Source organism: Ipomoea nil, unplaced genomic scaffold (genome assembly GCF_001879475.1).
Source record: "Ipomoea nil cultivar Tokyo-kokei standard unplaced genomic scaffold, Asagao_1.1 scaffold1043, whole genome shotgun sequence".
In the NCBI taxonomy this organism is placed as follows: domain Eukaryota; kingdom Viridiplantae; phylum Streptophyta; class Magnoliopsida; order Solanales; family Convolvulaceae; genus Ipomoea; species Ipomoea nil.
In genome coordinates, this window is record NW_017617471.1 from 3,114,096 (window position 1) to 3,126,632 (window position 12,537).

Consider the following 12,537-nt stretch of genomic DNA (forward strand, 5'->3'; position numbering starts at 1 on the left):
TTCTGAAGGTATTTTATTTGTGTGCTTAATGTGTGTGTGTTGTGTACTTAAAGTGCGTCAGTTTAATGCTTAATGTGAGTCCAACCGCACAACCGCACGGGAAGCCTCCTCTCGCACATGATCCCTTATATATATATATATATATATATATATATATATATATATATATATATATATATATATATATATATATATATAGGATTCCTAATTAGAATCTGAATAGTAAAAGGTCTACTTTCTTTATTCCTAACAGGTTTAAGGTCTTTAATATATAGACAAGGGTCTACGGTCCTCCGTGAGCTATATTAATTAATTAAGGGAAATTCTAATGTATTTCCAACGTATGCTAGAAATTGTTGAGATAATTTTAATTAGTTTTGTAATATTAACTCCCAATTTTAAATTTCCAGTTTTATTAGTTATGTTAATTAATGAATTCTATTTATGCTATAAATACCTTCTTGGGTTGGGTAGAATGTTTTGTGATTTTTTGAAACATCAAAACTACTATTTTTGCCAATGAGCGTGTGGTCTCGCACCAAGTTGCTCCCCATGTGAGAGGTGGTAGGTTATTGACTCTTTGTGTTTCAACAAATTGAGGTTGAGAAAGTCTTTGTTCTTCAATAGAATGAGAAATTGATGCTTCAATGCTCCCATTCCCTTTGATTTTCTGTTGATTTGTGGATTAGAATTTTTTGAAAATTTATTATTATTTTCGAATAATTGTGATAATAATAATTTTTATCAAGTATATATATAATATTTTATGACATCACTAAATACTCAATTACGGCATAAAATTTTTCCTAATTAAGTTATTAGCGCAGCCATGCAGACGATGCAGTCTCTCAAAGAAAATCTTCAAATTTGGATGGTAGCTAGGGATAGAACACTAACTTTAATTGCCATTCTCTTATAAATGTTGTTTCCAAAAAGTAGAATCCCAACCCCGATAGTCCTCCACGTCCTGGCCTCACAGAGGATTTGAGAGAATGTAAATTATGGTAATTCAGTTGAACACAAAGGCTAGATATTTACTTACTGCGCATAAAGAAATTCCTTCAAAGGTTGCTCCCACACTACCACTGGTGAGACTCGATCTCGAGTCATTATTTTTAAACTTTACCTTTATAATCAACTAAATACATGCAGATGTTAAACCATTGCTTACTTCGTACAAGGAACAAAGGGTCATTGTTCCCGGGTCATTCTCTTATAAATGTTATATAGTACTGGATGCGGATGGCTTTAATTTGCCCAATTTATTACGGAGTACAGTTGCTAGACTGGTGAAAAGAAGAGAGTAAAGACCCGTGGCCTAGCTACTTTTACAAGTCTTCCATGTACTATGCATTGTATTATATTAATGCATATATGGAAAACTACACAGTGGTGAGCAATAGCAAAGAATTATTCGTGTAGAAATATAACACTAAGAGAACGTTTGGTTCAGATTATATAAGATAACCAAGGTTATATTCGCTTGGTAATATAAGATTCTCATGTTTGGTTCAAGTTATGTAACTTTTTCAGGGAATGTCAGATAACCTCCGCATTTAAGTTTTTAGCTATTGGAAGAGAATGTGAGATACCCTCCAATTTCTTAGGTAATCTCATATTCCCTTGTCTTATTACTAATATTGGGCTTTGTATTTTTTAATCAATTTATCTTATTAATGTTGTCTTATTTACATATCTTAGTTTTTAACCAAACACAGTAATTTAACATTCTCAGTAATCTAACATTCCTAGCAATATAACATTTTCTAAGGTAATCTAACATTCCGTGAACCAAACGCCCCCTAAGGGCATCCCCAAAAGGGAGATTTTAAGAAGCTTTTGGAACAGGAAAATGTTGCCTAAGGAGATTTTGGGTTTGTTTGGTTATCAGCGGTTAGCGGTAGTGTATTGTATTAGCGGTTATCAAATAGCAGATTGTATTAGCGGGTTTGACCATCGAATTGTATTGACGGTTTGTAAAAAAACGTTTGATAAAATTAACTGTTTAGATTAGCGGTTATAATAATAATAATAATAATAATAATAATAATAATAATAATAATAATAATAATAATAATAATAATAATAAACAAGCTGATGTAATAATAATAATAATAATAATGATAATAATAATAATAATAATAATAATAATAATAAAATTAAAAATTAAAAATTAAAAATTAAACAAAAGAAAACAAACAAACAAACAAACTTTGATCCCACATCGAAATGTAAAGTAAATGGAGGCGTTGAGCTCCCCATTAAAAGGTGAGCTCAACGCCCCTTATTCATTCCAGCCCATCCGATGCCCACATCGGATGGGCTGGAAAAAAGAAGCCCCATGCTTCTTTATTTAGAAGCCTGAGGCTTATGTTAAAATTAAAAAATTAAAAAATTAAAAAAAAATATAGAATTAAGGGTGTTTTGGGCACAAAAAGTCCAAAACACCAATTTGAAAAGCTGCACATAACATGCAGATCCGTCAATAACCAAATAAGGTCAAATGGGGGTGTTATATTTTGGAAAAACTTTTCTCATGTAACACCCCCAAAGTGTTATATATATATATATATATATATATATATATATATATATATATATATAAAAGGCGAAAGATTGAAAGTGGCTCGCTGGCTGTTGCGCCGTTTGCAACGGTCAACAAAAAGATTTGAGGATGCCTTAACAAAACTTTTTTTAGTTTAGTTTTTACTACATACTTTGATTAATTGAATTTTAAAAAAAAATGAATTGCAATTTTATTCATTTCTTTTTGTTGTTTTGCTCCAATAAAATCATGACGTATGATTAGAATTTTATTGGAGTAGACTTGTAAGTTTCCTATACATAAATGTGAAAACATAGTACCTTCTCATCATAAAGAGTTTCATCTAGACATAAATCTAGTTTCACATAGTAAAATGTTTTTTTTTTTTTGGTTGAAAAGTTTAATTTTAAATCTATAGTTGAATAAAGTAAATAGTTTGATGTATTATGTTTAAAAAAAATAATGTTAGGTTGTAATTTTTTAGATAAATTGTGCAACTCAAATAAGGCTAGTTTGTTACATGGGTAAAGTTTAGGAACAATGATTCAGGATTGAGTCTCACCAACTACAGTGTAGGAGTAACATCTTAAAGTAAGAGGCTCCTTATGTGCAAACTATTGGTAGGTTGTTGGTGAAAATAAATGCAAAATCAATTGGTAGGTTGTTGGTCATTAATTGATTATACCTTTACATCATAAAGAGTAGTTTTATCTTGGAATAAATAATTTTGAGTTAATTATCAAAACGGCCCTTTGACTATAGTAAAATTATCAATTTGGTCATAAAATTTTTTTTTTTTTTGGACCAATTACGTTCTCAATTTTAAAATTTTTGACCCATTTGGTCTTCCGTTAGTTTTACCGTTACTTCCGTTAACTTGGGACCAAATTAATAATTTTTCTATAGTCAAGGGATCATTTCAGTAATTAACTTTAGGTGTGGGCAATTTGGTTCGATTTTCCCGAACTAAACCGTACCGAACATTAAAGTAATTAACCATACCGAACAATTCGGTTAAAAACTGATTGGAAATACCGTTTAATTTTATTTAAAATTTAAATAATAATAATAATAATAATAATAATAATAATAATAATAATAATAACTACACACTTGAACTTTTTAAAATTGTGCAAAAATTTACAGGTAACCAACAAGTTACCTGTAAAATATTTAAAAAAATATATTTAAATTTTATTTTTTTTTTGGCCGGCGGGGACCTTTGCAGCCTCCTTCCAATCGGTGTTATAGAGACAGAAGGATCTCTCGGAAGTTAGTCTAGGCTTCAGATCCTCGTCGTACAGTGCGAACAGATAAGTGTCCACTGATTTTCCCGGCATCAATGGAGTTCCGACCATGGACCTCAGGTGAGAAACCAGGTTGCCAACGTAGGCCTTGGCGTTGTCAACGCTGGGACCAACCTCGTTGCTGTCTCCATTGTACGGCCACCCCGTTTCTGCCATCGCAATCTCCACTCCCTTGAACCCCATCGCGTTTCACGTCGACCTAACGGCGTCCAATTGCGCGTCGAACATGTTCATGTACGTCATCTTTGAGTCGGCGTTTGGTTGAAACAGACAAAAGAGCGTTTCCGGCCAGGGGTCACTCTGGAATGCGAAAAACGGGTAAGGGTTGATCAAGGAGCGCCGGTGGCGTCAATGAAGCTGAGCAAATCTTTCAGGGAGTTCATTATGGCCGGATCGAATCTCCCGGACGACGGTGGCTCCGAGGATACCAGCATAGACATCCTGTGGACTGTCGAAACCTTGATTTTCCCTCCGACGGAGGCAGAATTAAGTGCTTTCTGGAGATTCTACATCGCCGGCAAGAGCTGCGTGATCAGGTTCCGGTCGCCGGAGTACAGAATCTCATTCGCAACGTTGATGGTTGTGATCTTGCTGGCCGGGTAGAAGGCAAGAACGTTGGCACCTATCCAACTCTTGGCAAAGCCAGGGTCGGCGGCCATCACCGGAATATCACCATTAGCCACTCCGATCATGATCCCAATGTCCGTATTCGCTTTTATCATCGCCGGGTACGCTCCGTACAACCGAACCTTTTCAATGGAAGTAGACTGCAGGAGCTTAGCCGTCGCGGCCAGAAGGTGGCGACGAATGTCGTCCGCCGGTCAAAATAAATAAAAATAAAAAAGACATATATATTTAATTTTTTTTAACCTGATAACTTGTTGATTACCTGTGAATTAGGTCTAATTGTACAATTTTAAAAAGTTCAAGTGTATAATTGAACATTTTTAATGTTTGAGGGCCTAATTGCTTTTTCATCAAAAGTTAAAGGGTTTATTTGACCATTTTCTCTATTTTAAAATGTTTTAGGTTATGTCCCAGTCCGGCCAAAATTTTGTTGTTTGGTCAGGCATAACCAAATTCATATATTAGTCGAACTAGTCAAAGTTAAATTCATATAATAACCAGATAAAAGACAAGTCAACTGTTGACTAATTTTGCATCACTCAGAGAGAATTAAGTGTGATATAAAAATTTAAAAAATGTCTTCCAAGTAAAAATTTTTGAGAAATATTTTCCATCAAATTAAAATGGATCATTGTTTCTTTGAACGGATCGAAATGAGTATTTTTCATTGACGTCATTCTAAAAAATTCTTAAAAAAAAGAAAACCAATCAAGTAAATAAATTTGAATGTATTTACCAGCCAGTCCACTTAGCACAAGGGTCCTAACTAGCGTTATAAGACAGAGTTTATCTAATGTATATAAAGAATAAATGGTCCAAACATTATTTCTTTGAGAGTAAAAAGGGGTATGAAAACATTGTCCCTTAACGCCAAATGCCAATAGACGGTTGCTACCTAGAGAAGTAGAGAGTATCAGTAAAATAAATAAATAAATAAAGAAGAAATTTCAATTTTGGTCCTATGACTATAGGAGTCTTGTTAATTTTAGTCCTTGATTTTTAAAAGTGTGAATTTGGTATTTTAACTATACAATTTTTGTCAATTTTGGTCACTTCGGTCAAATTGCCGGCCAAATTCCGCCGAAAAATTTTAATTGTTAAAATAATGAGGGTATTTTGATCATATCACGTCTCTTTTCTTCTTCACAGGCGAGTCCATCCCTTCCTCTCCCATTTCTGGCGAATGCAATGAACTAAGATGATGGGGAAAGGATGCTTGATGATATTAAAGATAGGGTTTACAAGGAGAAAGAATGCCGGAAACGGAAGCGAAAGGGATGGACTCGCCGGAAAAGAAAAAAAGAGGCGTGAAATGATCAAAATATCCTCATTATTTTAATTATTAAAATTTTTCGGCGAAATTTGACAGATAATTTGGCCGGAGTGACCAAAATTGACAAAAATTACATAATTAAAGTACTTAATTGATACTTTTGAAAGTTAGGGACTAAAATTAACAAGACCCCTATAGTCATATGACCAAAATTGAAATTTCCTCATAAATAAATAAGGTGTAGTGTATATATATGCATATGTGTCCATCCAGTATCTCTTCAACACTACTCTGACTTATTGATGAGAGTTAAACATCATATATGCATGCAATATGAAAACAACAATTATAAAACTATATAATATTAACACAACATAACTTCTGTGTTCATAAATTTAATACTCCTTAACTTGCACCACACAAAAAACATGTAACACTTTTAATTTCAAACAAAAGAGAAATTACACATAACTAAAAAAGATGAAAATTATATATAATAACTTAATAAGTACGTACAGTTGTACCAAAATTTTATCACTCTTTAAGTCTAAATACCAAACCAAATAACAAATAATACAACATACCAAATTTTGTAATTCTCAATTCCTTACCGATATCAATCTTTCTTGCTCGGGTTGAAGGCAACATAAGTTTGTGCAGAAGTTAAGAGAAGAAGAAGAAAAGCCGAGAGTAAAGCGATGATGGACCACGGACTTATAAGATAAGTATACACAAATTCTGCCATCCACGTCTTTGCTCTGCTATCATAGTGCTTTTGAATTTTCTGCTTCACCTCGGAAAAAATGTCGGGATTGTCAATTCCATGAGTGTTTAGCCCTTTGAACAACTTCACCACTTCCATGTCGTCTCCAAGAGTATTAGATATGATGCGCTTTTCTCGCAACTCTTTTACGTCATTGGGACAAACAATCAGCGAGGAATGTTGTACACCAAGCATTAACAAAATACAAACACAAATCCTTCATAAACTCAAGAACCCTAGGTAGACAAAAAACCCCTTTATGCAATAATCACAAATCAAGCATCAAGATATATAATACAACCCTAACTCAAGTCCATAAACTAACTACTTATGATTAAATAGCATAAAGAACACAAAAACACAAGTGTAAAGTATAAACATTGCAAGATAAAGAGATAAAAGAGGAAAAGAACTTCACTAAAGAAATGGATGGTAAATCTTGGAATCCAAGCTTCAAATCAAAGATTACAAGCTTGAAATATGGTAAAGAACCTAAATCTACACCTAATCTGACACTAAAATATGAAAGGAAAGAGTAGAAAATAGTTAGGGTTCGAATGGAGTTCAAAATCGAGTAGAAATGAGTGAAAACTCAGCTAAAAAGGAGCATAAGCGGGGGGCTTGACGTGTCGAGAGTTCATGGTGACTCAACTGAACATGAACCATAGAGGCTAGACCGGTGCTCACTGCGCACAAGGAGCCCCCCTCACTTTGAGAGGTTGCTCCCACACTGCCGCTGGTAAAACTCGATCCCTGGTCATTCTTCCAAAGTTTCACCTCTATAACCAATTGAGCTACCCATGCGAGTATGATAGAGATTATATATACCATTATAATGTTGTACAATGGTGGATGATGATATTATAAGAATTACAAGAATTACTTTTCTCTTTCTGTATTCTTATTTATTCTTATTCTTCTTGCTCTTATTACTCTTCGTTACTGTTCTTCACGAGCTAAAGGCATGCAGACAAACTTGTGGGGCAAACTTGTTACTGTTCTTCACAAGTTAAAAGCCGACAAACAAATTTGTGGGGCAAACTTGTTACTGTTCAACATGTTATCAGTACTTTGCTCTACATCCTCTAAAATATGGCGTGGAATCAATTTCATCTGATTTTGAGTCTCCGCAATCAGTTTCATCGCCCTTAGCAGACCAACTTAACGAACGGCAAGTTTGGCGAAACCTTGGAGGAAAGGGCGTTGAGCCTTTGAGCAATGAATTAGTAAATAGTGGAAATCAATCATTGGCATGTGGTGAAGAAAACATTGTATTAAGCATATCGTGCACGAAAACACTTGCAGCTCCTAATTCTCTATGTTAACTTCTTTGTTGGTGGTGGTGGCTTAGGAAGATTCCTATTTCTGGTCATAAATTTTCATTTGTCTTCACATTTTGTTGTTACCAGTAGCAGTAGATCGAGCAAATTCTTTATATATTTTTGGCAAACGGCCTAGGCAAAATTGCTAAGCTAAATTAGAATTTTAAAAGCCCAAAATTTAAATTCTCCAAGGGACCCAACGAATGCAGCCCAATAATCCAGAAAAACTAAGTCCAAAACAAATTCAAACAACTTTGACTAATAAAAGCATAGGAAGCCCACACCTTCAATTAAGGCAAATTATGCTCTGGACCCGTGTCCACATTGAATTGTAGACACGGACCCAAAACGACGTCGTTTTTAAAAAAAAACGCGTCATTTAGTTAAAAAAAAAAAATTTCGCGTGTGTTTTGCCGTTAACGGCGTTAACGGTGTTATTTTTTTTTTTGATTATGAATGTACAGTTATGCAATTATGAAATTATGAACACAGAGCTCTAACATTATGAACTTACAATTATGAACATATATAGTGATAAAATTATGACCATGGAGCTTTAAAATTGTGAATATAGAGCTTCGAAGATTATGAATGTACAGTTATAGAGTTATGAATCTACAGTTATGGAGTTATGAATCTACAGTTATGAGATTATGAATCTACAGTTATGGAATTATGAATGTACAGTTATTGATCGAATTATGAACAAAGAGCTCTAACATTATGAACTTACAATTATGAACATATAGTGATAAAATTATGAACATAGAGCTCTAAAATTGTGAACATAGAGCTTCGGAAATTATGAATGTACAATTATGGAGTTATGAATGTACAGTTATGACGTTATGAATGTACAATTATAGAGTTATGAATGTACAGTTATAGAGTTATGAACGTACAGTTATGGAGTTATGAATGTATAGTTATTAACATATAGTAATAAAATTATGAACATATACTTCTATAACAAAGTGATCTGAAATTAAAAAAAAAAAAAAAAAAGGAGATAACAGTGCCTAACGGCACTGTTACCCGTGTCCAGCAAGCATGCTGGACACGGGTCCAAGGCATAACGATTGTTCAATTAATCCAAAATGCGATTTCAAATCCTGCCAAGAGTGAGGCCCAGAATCAAAATTTTAAATCTCACCTTCCGTAGTCCATGGAGTATTATCACGTACTTGTTGGCTTGTTGCTTGTGTTCTTCTTCTATTAACTTTTGAACAGAGCTATGCCGATTTCAAGTCCTGGAGTGACCCATGGAGCAAGATAGGTCAAATTATTATGTGGACTCGGATCCACTTCGCACAGTGGATTCGGGTCTCAAAATATACACTTTATATATTGAATGTTTACAAGTTACATACTGAATGTTCACAATTTGATATACTAAATGTTCACAATTTGAATTATGAACATTTAGTATGTAAATTGTGTATTTTGATCTGATTTCACCTTATAAGGTAGACCCGAATTCATCGCATAAGTGTCGGCAAGATAGAGCCCGAAACGAGAATTGGCTTTGTTGTTTGGTTGACCATGACTTATGACTTATGAGCAAGTAACGTGACCCTTGGAGCAAGTAGCGTGACCCTTGGAGCAAGATAGAATCTTAAACCACAATAATGACACATTTATTGCTTTGTTTGTTTCCTGGCCAACAATGAAAGAGATGTACTGGCCCGCATGGGTTGCTGAATTAGTTATAGAGGGAAAAGTTGGAAAAAATATAATGACCAGGATCGCGTCTCACCAGGAAGCAACATTTCAAAGTGAGGAGACTCCTTGTGTGCAGTAAGCAAAGATCTGTGGTTCATGTTCAATTGAATTAACATGATTTACATCCTCTCAGATGCTCTGTTGGGTCAAGGTGTGTGAGGCCCTTAGGGTTTGGAAAGAATGAAAGAGATGCACTGAACCTAAACATTGCTCACCACTCGTTAGTTTTTCGTATTTGCATATATAGTACATGGAAGACTTGTAAAAGTAGGCCACATACAGCTCTTTACTCTCTTTTCAAGTGGTTAATTTTTGCTAAATTGGATCCATATTATTGATATTCAGAGTATTTATGAATGGAGTATATAATTTCAGCAGAGTTGGACAGATTGTGTAATTATAAAGTTCTAAGTTTAATTCTTTCTGATAGTGACTTATTAGCCATCTTAGCTTCTCAATTTGAGACTATATATATATATATATATATATATATATATATATATATACGCGTCTGGAGAAGACGACTGACTTCGATCAATTGGTGTATATATGCGTGCAATGCAGGGTTTGGTTGGTTGGGATACCACTGCCCTTATTAGCTTTCACTTCTTAGCTCGCTCTAACAATATTATTAATGGCATTGTGTTCAAGAAATGAGTTCCTGGGTGGAGAAGAAAGTGTTGTGATTTTGGTACCCCAAGAGAGTGTGAATAAGATACAAAGGATTCCATCTTTCTTGCGGGGTTCCAACACCAATGGCGACTACGATCCTAAAGTGATTTCGCTAGGGCCATACCACCACGGCAAGCCGGAGTTGCAGCCCCTCCAGAGATTCAAGCACAAGGTGTTTGATAACTTCATTTTCGGCAGTCCCAAGGATGCTAATTTCTACAGGAAAAAAGTGTTGGAGGTAGTGGATGAGGCCAGGAGGTGTTATGTTGAAGGGGCCACAGATGAATTTGATGATTCCCAGTTTGCAGAAATGATGCTTCTGGATTCTTGTTTCTTACTATTCTATATACTATCAACGATGGATGGTTTTGAGGAGTTCTGGTACCTCACTACCTTTCAGATGTTTGATCAGATTGGGTATTCAGGTGGTTTCTTCTTACAACTTGACACTTTTTTGCTTGTTTAATGCTGTAGATATACTGTAGATATGGTCAATACTCAATAAGATGGACCATTAAAATATATGTTCAGTTTTAGTTTATCGCAAGCTCGATTGTATTGTATTATAGGGGCAAATTATGTCGTGCAACTGTGTGCACCATGGCATGATACATACAGGTTTAAATTCATAATTTTTATACTGTAGATTCATAATTTTATAAATATATGTTTATAATTATAGAGTTATATGTAAATAAATTGTATATTTTGATCTGGATCCACCTTGTAAGGTGGACCGGATCCATGGCATAATTGTTGACCATGCGAGGAGTCAGATTCGATTATGGGCTTAGTACAAAAAGGCCAGTAGCACGGAGCATCAATCTTTATGCTATGGACCTGTGTTCACACTACAGTGTGGACACGGAAACGCTGCCGTTAGTGGCACCGTTAGCTTTCACTTTTTATTTTTTATTTTATTATTATTATATAATTTCAGACCGCTTCGTTATAGGAGCATATGTTCATAATTTTATCACTATATGTTCATAATTGTAAGTTCATAATGTCAGAGTTCTGTGTTCATAATTTCATAACTGTACATTTATAATTCTATAACTGTACATTCATAATGCCGTAACTGTACATTCATAATTCAATAACTGTAAATTCATAATTTTTGAAGCTCTATGTTCATAATTTTAGAGCTCTATGTTCATAATTTTATCACTATATGTTCATAATTGTAAGTTCATAATGTCAGAGCTCTGTGTTCATAATTCAATACTGTACATTCATAATTCCATAACTGTACATTCATAATCCCATAACTGTACATTCATAACTCCATAACTGTACATTCATAATTTTTGAAGCTCTATGTTCACAATTTTAGAGCTTTATGTTCATAATGTCAGAGCTCTGTGTTCATAATTCCATAACTGTACATACATAATCCCATAATTGTACATTCATAACTTCATAACTGTACATTCATAACTCCATAACTGTACATTCATAATTTTCGAAGCTCTATGTTAACAATTTTAGAGCTCCATGTTCATAATTTTATCACTATATGTTCATAATTTCATAATTTCATAATTTCATAACTGTACATTCATAATTACATAACTGTATATTCATAATTACATAACTGTACATTCATAACGTCATAACTGTACATTCATAATCCCACAAAAGAATAACGCCATTAACGGCCAGACACGCGTCAATAGTTTTTTTATAACTTAAATGACGCGTTTTCCCTAAAAACGACGTCGTTTTGGGCTCGTGTCCACAATATCCAGGGCATACATATTTCCTGTCTACTATACTAATAAGAGCCCAAGAGAGTTAGGCCTATAATGGGTAAAAAAAAATGACGGTCAAATTTTTTAATCAAATGAATGGTTCAGATTGATCAGATTTTAATTTTTTCTTAAGATTTCATAATTTATCATTAATGAATATGATTATCCGTTAACTATTCCGTTAAATATTATCTTTTCCATTAATTTAGTTCACTATTAACTTACTCATTGATTTCAATAAAAAAAGTCTTAGGTTCGAACCACATCCCAATCAAAATTAGCATAATTAGTACTCTATTTTACTCTTAGTAAATTAAATAATAATTTAGTAGCTACAATAAAAAATAATATTATATATATATATATATATATATATATATATATATATATATATATATATATATATATATATATATAAAATTATATATAGAAACATTCACAAGGCTTAATAAGCACTATTCACAAAAGGATTTTATCAAAAGTATTAAATAATTAAAATGTTGAAATATACAATTCTATTTATTTTCCTGTTTATTTTTCTGAAAAATGAAC

The 12,537-nt window shown here is 33.6% G+C and overlaps 1 pseudogene; it reads right to left on the bottom strand.

Moving 5' to 3' along the window:
• Positions 1-3,732: 3,732 nt before the first annotated feature.
• On the bottom strand, positions 3,733-4,673 carry LOC109181139 (annotated as a pseudogene).
• Between the last annotated feature and the right edge of the window lie 7,864 nt (positions 4,674-12,537).